This window comes from Pangasianodon hypophthalmus, chromosome 14 (assembly GCF_027358585.1).
Source record: "Pangasianodon hypophthalmus isolate fPanHyp1 chromosome 14, fPanHyp1.pri, whole genome shotgun sequence".
In the NCBI taxonomy this organism is placed as follows: Eukaryota; Metazoa; Chordata; class Actinopteri; order Siluriformes; family Pangasiidae; genus Pangasianodon; species Pangasianodon hypophthalmus.
The window spans coordinates 24222635-24230616 of record NC_069723.1 but is presented as its reverse complement, the minus strand read 5'-3'; positions in this window follow the sequence as shown (position 1 = coordinate 24230616).

The following is a 7982-nucleotide window of genomic DNA, read 5'->3' as shown; positions in this document are numbered from 1 at the left end:
TACACTACACTATACTATACTGTACTATACTATACTATACTAAACTATATAATACCACACTATACTGTACTATACTATACTATACTATACTAAACTATATAATACCACACTATACTGTACTATACTATAATATACCACACTATACTGTACTATACTAATATACTGTACTATACTATAATATACCACACTATACTGTACTATACTATAATATACTATACTATACTATATAATACCACACTATACTGTACTATACTATACTATACTATACTAAACTATATAATACCACACTATACTGTACTATACTATACTATACTATACTAAACTATATAATACCACACTATACTGTACTATACTATAATATACCACACTATACTGTACTATACTATAATATACTATACTATACTATAATATACCACACTATACTGTACTATACTATAATATACTATACTATACTATACTATATAATACCACACTATACTGTACTATACTATACTATACTATACTATACTAAACTATATAATACCACACTATACTGTACTATACTATAATATACTGTACCACACAATACTATACTATACTATACTATACTATACTATACTATATAATACCACACTATACTGTACTATACTATAATATACTGTACCACACAATACTATACTATACTATACTATACTGTACTACCCTATACTATAATATACCACATTATACTGTACTACACTACACTATACTGTACTACACTATATAATACCACACTATACTGTACTGTACTATACTATGTTATACCACACTATACTATACTATACTATACTATACTATACCACACTATACTGTACCACACTATACTATACTATACTATACTATACTATACTATACTATACTATACTATACTATACTATATAATACCACACTATACTGTACTATACTATACTGTACTGTACTATACTATACGCTGTGGCGACCCCTTAAGGGAAAAGCCGAAAGAAGAAGAATAAAAAGAAGACTATACTACACTATACCACACTATACTGTACTGTACTGTATTATACTACACTACACTATACTATACTATACCACTCTATACTGTACTGTACTGTACTATACTACACTATACTATTCTATACTATACCACTCTATACTGTACTGTTCTGTACTGTACTATACTATACTATACTATACTATACGACTCTATACTGTACTGTACTATACTATACTGTACTATACCACTCTATACTGTACTGTACTATACTACACTATACTATTCTATACTATACAATACCACTCTATACTGTACTGTACTGTACTATACTATACTATACTATACCACTTTATACTGTACTGTACTGTACTATACTACACTATACTATTCTGTACTATACCACTCTATACTGTACTGTTCTGTACTGTACTGTACTGTACTATACTATACTATACTATACTATATGACTCTATACTGTACTGTACTATACTATACTGTACTATACCACTCTATACTGTACTGTACTATACTACACTATACTATTCTATACTATACAATACCACTCTGTACTGTACTGTACTGTACTATACTACACTATACTATACTATACTGTACTATACTATACTATACTATACCACTCTATACTGTACTGTTCTGTACTGTACTGTACTATACTATACTATACCACTCTATACTGTACTGTACTGTACTATACTACACTATACTATACTATACTGTACTATACCACTCTATACTGTACTGTTCTGTACTGTACTATACTATACTATACCACTCTATACTGTACTGTACTGTACTATACTATACTATACTATACCACTCTATACTGTACTGTTCTGTACTGTACTGTACTGTACTATACTATACTATCTTGCACAGTACTGTACTAAATATGTTTTGGAGTGTGACAGGATGAAACTAAGTACACTCCTGTGTTAGACTTGACCGCCCTAACACACAGGGTGAATTTGGTGAAGATCTGAGAACGTCACAATTTTTACTCCAAAAAAAATGGTAAGGGGTTAGCCTTTGTGCTTTTTTGGCAAAACATTTGATGTTCTCCAAATTTAACCAAATTCACAAAATGCATTAGGAAGGTCAAGAGGAACGCAGTAGGGCACTTACTTTCATTCTATCATGTTCCAGAGCTGAGATCTGTGCCTCTTATTTCCATACTGTAGTATACTGTACTATACTATACTATAATATACTATTTCTCAGGTTTGGAGTGTGATAGAACAAAACTAATTACACTCTTATGTTCGAATTGAACACCTTAACAAGCAGGGCAAATTTGGTGAAGATCTGAGAACGTCACAATTTTCAAGCAAAAAAATAGTAAGGGGTTAGCCTTTGTGTTTTTTTGGGCAAAAAATTCGACATTCTCCAAATTTAACCAAATTCATACCGTGTTTTAGGAAGGTCAAGACGAATGCAGTAGTGCACTTTGTTATGTCCCATCATGCTTCAGAGCTGAGACCTGAGCTTCTCATTTCCACACTATACTATATTATATTATACTATACTGTACTATACTAAATATGTTTTGGAGTGTGACAGGATGAAACTAATTGCACTCTCATGTTCGACTTGAACACCTTAACAAGCGGGGCAAATTTGGTGAAGATCTGAGACCGTCACATTTTTCACCCAAAAAAATGGCCTTTGTGCTTTTTTTGGCAAAAAATTTGACGTTCGCTGATTCTAGCCAAATTCACAAAATGCATTAGGAAGGTCAAGAGGAACGCAGTAGGGCACTTACTTTCATTCTATCATGTTCCAGAGCTGAGATCTGTGCCTCTTATTTCCATACTGTAGTATACTGTACTATACTATACTATAATATACTATTTCTCAGCTTTGGAGTGTGATAGAACAAAACTAATTACACTCTTATGTTCGAATTGAACACCTTAACAAGCGGGGCAAATTTGGTGGAGATCTGAGAACGTCACAATTTTCACCCAAAAAAATTGTAAGGGGTTAGCCTTTGTGTTTTTTTGGCAAAAAATTCGACATTCTCCAAATTTAACCAAATTCATACCGTGTTTTAAGAAGGTCAAGATGAACACAGTAGTGCACTTTGTTATGTCCCATCATGCTTCAGAGCTGAGACCTGAGCTTCTCATTTCCACACTATACTACAGTATATTATATTATACTATACTGTACTATACTAACTTGCACTGTACTATACTAAATATGTTTTGGAGTGTGATAGGATGAAACTAATTGCACTCTCATGTTCGACTTGAACACCTTAACAAGCGGGGCAAATTTGGTGAAGATCATTATGTCCCATCATGTACTATACATACTATAAGTGCACTTGACCACCCTAACACACAGTGAGAATTTGGTGAAGATCTGAGAACGTCATATTTTTCACCCAAAAAATGGTAAATGGCCTTTGTGTTTTTTTGGGCAAAAAATTCGACATTCTCCAAATTTAACCAAATTCATACCATGCATTAGGTCAGGACAAATGCAGTAGTGCACTTACTGTCATTCTATCATGTTGCAGAGCTGAGATCTGAGCCTCTTATTTCCATACTGTACTATACTGTACTGTACTGTACTGTACTATACTATACTATTTCTCAGCTTTGGAGTGTGATAGGGCAAAACTAATTGCACTTTCATGTTTGACTTGAACACTTTAACGCGCAGGACGAATTTGGTGAAGATCTGAGAAAGTCAATATTTTCACCCAAAAAAATGTGTTTTTTTGGGCAAAAAAATTGACGTTCTCCAGATTTAACCAAAATTATACTGTGCATTAGGAAAGTCAAGAGGAACATAGCAGTGCATTTTGTAATGTCCCATCATGCTTCAGAGCTGAGACCTGAGCTTCTCATTTCATACTGTACTATAGTGTACTATACTATAATATACTATACTATTTCTCAGCTTTGGAGTGTGATAGGGCAAAACTAATTGCACTCTTATGTTCGAACTGAACACCTTAACACGCAGGGCAAACTGGGTGAAGATCTGAGAAGGTCACATTTTTCACCCAAAAAATGGTAAGGGGTTAGCCTTTGTGTTTTTTAGGGCAAAAAATTTGACATTCTCTGATTCTAACCAAATTCACCGAATGCCATAGGACGGTCAAAACTAACACAATACTGCACTTAGTTTAATTCTATCATGTTCCAGAGCTGAAATCTGTGCCTCTTATTTCCATACTGTACTATATTGTACCGCACCGCACTGTGCTATGCTGTGCTTTACTACAGGGTACTGTACTGTACTAGATCTCAGATTTGGAGTGTGACAGGGCAAAATTAAGTGTCCTCCCATGTCAGGATTGACCACCTTAAATCACACGGTCAATTTGGAGAAGGTCTTAGAATGTCAAATTTATCACCGAAAAATTGGTAAGGGGTTAACCTTTGTTTTTTGTGGGGCAAAAAATTTGACGTTCTCCAAATGTAGCTAGATTCATACCGTGCGTTAGGAAGGTCGGGACGAACACAGGAGTGCACTTCGTGTTGTCTTATCATGTTCCAGAGCTGAGACCTGAGCTTCTCATTTCCATACTATACTATACTATCTTGTACTGTACTGTAATAAATCTGTTTTGGAGTGTGACAGGATGAAACTAAGTGCACTCCTGTGTTAGACTTGACCACCCTAACATGCAGGGTGAATTTGAAGATCTGAGAACGGCGCATTTTTCACCTAAAAAAATGGTAAGGGGTTAGCCTTTGTGCTTTTTTGGCAAAAAATTTGACGTTCGCTGATTCTAGCTAAATTCACAAAATGCATTAGGAAGGTCAAGAGGAACGCAGTAGGGCACTTACTTTCATTCTATCATGTTCCAGAGCTGAGATCTGTGCCTCTTATTTCCATACTGTAGTATACTGTACTGTACTATACTATAATATACTATTTCTCAGCTTTGGAGTGTGATAGAACAAAACTAATTGCACTCTTATGTTCGAATTGAACACCTTAACAAGCAGGGCAAATTTGGTGGAGATCTGAGAACGTCACAATTTTCACCCAAAAAAGTGGTAAGGGGTTAGCCTTTGTGCTTTTTTTGGCAAAAAAGCTGAGACCTGAGCTTCTCATTTCCATACTGTACTATATTATATTATACTGTACAATTCAATTCAATTCAATTTTATTTGTATAGCGCTTTTAACAATGGACATTGTCACAAAGCAGCTTTACAGATATAAATGGATCCACAAAAATATATTGTAAATATTTGAATTTATCACTGTGAATTTATCCCTAATGAGCAAGCCAGTGGCGACGGTGGCAAGGAAAAGCTCCCCGAGATGATATGAGGAAGAAACCTTGAGAGGAACCAGGCTCAAAAGGGAATCCATCCTCATCTGGGTGCAACGGATAGTGTGATTATAAATAAATCCCTTCTATTGTGTACTATATGGACAAATAGTGTAATTGTGCAACCAATAAATTCATCACAGTTTTTGCAAGAAGTCCGGCTGGTTGAAAATCTATCCACTGTCCACTGATGGAGTCCTGAGTACGAAGGTGCTCGTGGCAACTGCAGCCCCAAAGCCACTACAGCAATCGCAGTCCCAAGCCATTACAGTACAGTACAGTACAGCTCCCCATATGTGATCCCCAAGCCATCTCCACAGCCCCCAGGTGGCGCCATCCCCAGCAATCCAAACAGTTCTTCAGGCAGTCCATATGGGGCCCCAGCAGCAGCGAGTGAACTCAACCGTTGAGAACTCCAACCAGAAGTAGGGCATCAGGATGGGTCAGGCAGCGAGGAGGAGCAGAAGGGGTCAGGATCACTGGCATCACTGGCATCTCAGAAGTAGCGTGTGTAGCTCGACAGAGAGTGAGGGAGAGAGAGAGATGGAGAGAAAGGAAGAGATTGTTAGGTGAGCTTTTGTCCTCTAATGGTTAAGCACGATGTACTTTGCATGCAGAGTGCAAGCAGGGACTCCGGCAAGACTAGCTATGACAGCATAACTAAAAGGGCACCCTGGGACATAAGGCAGCCAGCCACTCCATCGTCGACAAACCTGAGTGAACGCGTGAGAGTGGGGGGGCGACAGCATCCAAACATCCCAGTTCACCACAACACTCCATGCCTGTGAACCCTCCAGACCTGCCCCTGTACCTAAGAAAAAACTATTCACAAAAGGCTTGACTAAACAAATATGTTTTCAGCCTAGACTTAAACACTGAGACTGTGTCTGAGCCCCGAACACTAAGTGGAAGGCTGTTCCATAACTGTGGGGCTTTGTAAGAGAAAGCTCTACCCCCAGCTGTAGCCCGCATTATTCAAGGTACCAACAAATAGCCTGCACCTTTTGATCTGAGTAGGCGTGACGGATCATAAAAGACCAAAAGTTCGCTCAGGTACTGTGGCGCGAGACCATTTAGTGCTTTATAGGTCAATAGTAGTATTTTATAATCATAATACGAAATTTGATTGGGAGCCTATGCAGTGTGGATAAGATAGGGGTGATGTGGTCATATCTTCTGGTTCTAGTAAGGACTCTCGCTGCTGCATTCTGGACTAACTGGAGCTTGTTTATGCTCCTACTGGAACATCCAGACAGTAAGGCATTACAATAATCCAACCTAGAGGAAACAAAAGCATGAACTAGTTTTTCTGCATCATGTAGTGACAATATATTTCTTATTTTAGCAATATTTCTGAGATGAAAGAAAGCAATCCTAGTTATATTATCTACATGAGCTTCAAAAGAAAGACTAGAGTCGATAATCACACCACGGTCTTTTACTGCTGCACATGATGAAACAGAAAGGTCATCCAGAGTTATTATGTAATCAGAAAGCTTACTTCTAGCTGCATGTGGTCCTAGTACAAGTAGTTCTGTCTTGTCAGAATTAAGTAAAAGGCAGTTAATAAGCATCCAGTTTCTAATGTCTTTTACACAATCCTCAACTTTATTAAGCTGGTGTCTGTCATCTGGCTTTGCTGAAACATACAGCTGTGTGTCATCAGCGTAACAGTGGAAGCTAATACCATGCTTACGGATAATTTTGCCCAGAGGTAGCATATATAAAGAAAAGAGCAGTGGGCCTAAAACAGAGCCTTGCGGGACACCAACTTTACCTTAGCATGAGAAGAGAAGTCACCATTTACGTTTACAAACTGATAACGATCAGTTAAATAAGACCTGAGCCAGGAAAGGGCTGTTCCCTTAATGCCTACTACATTTTCCAGTCTATCGAGAAGATTAGCATGATCAATGGTATCAAGCAGCACAAGCAAGGAGACACAACCCTGATCAGAGGCCAGTAGTAGGTCATTTACCACTTTAACCATCGCTGTCTCTGTGCTATGATGAGGCCTTAATCCTGACTGATACATTTCATGAATGTTATTCCTATGTAAGTATGAGCATAGCTGCTGTGCTACAACCTTTTCTAGGACCTTGGAAATAAAGGGGAGGTTTGATATTGGTCTATAGTTAGACAGCTGACAGGGGTCAAGGTCAGGTTTTTTAATCAAGGGCTTGATAACTGCTAATTTAAAAGATTTAGGTACATAGCCAATGCTAAGGGAAGAATTGATTATCTTTAAAAGAGGTTTGATTGTTTCAGGAATTATCTGTTTGAGGAAACATGTAGGTAAAGGATCTAGCATACAGGTTGATGATTTTGATGATGAAATTAGTGAAATTAGTTCAGTCTCTTCAAGGGGAGTAAAGCGTTGTAGTTGTTTATCTAATATTATCATATTATCATCTACAGGGTTAGTTATAGAACTGTCTGGTTTTAAATCAATAGTCTGAATTTCTAGCCTGATATTTTCAATATCAATTCAATACTCTATTGTAATGTATTATATTATATCTCAGCTTTGGAGTGTCATAGAATGAAACTAACTGTACTCTTGTGTTAGGCTTGACCACCCAAATGCACAGGCAAATCTGGGGAAGATCTGAGAATGTCAAATTTTTCACCTAAAAAGGGTAAGTGCCTTCGATGTTCTTCAATATTCACCAAATTCATGCTGTGTGAT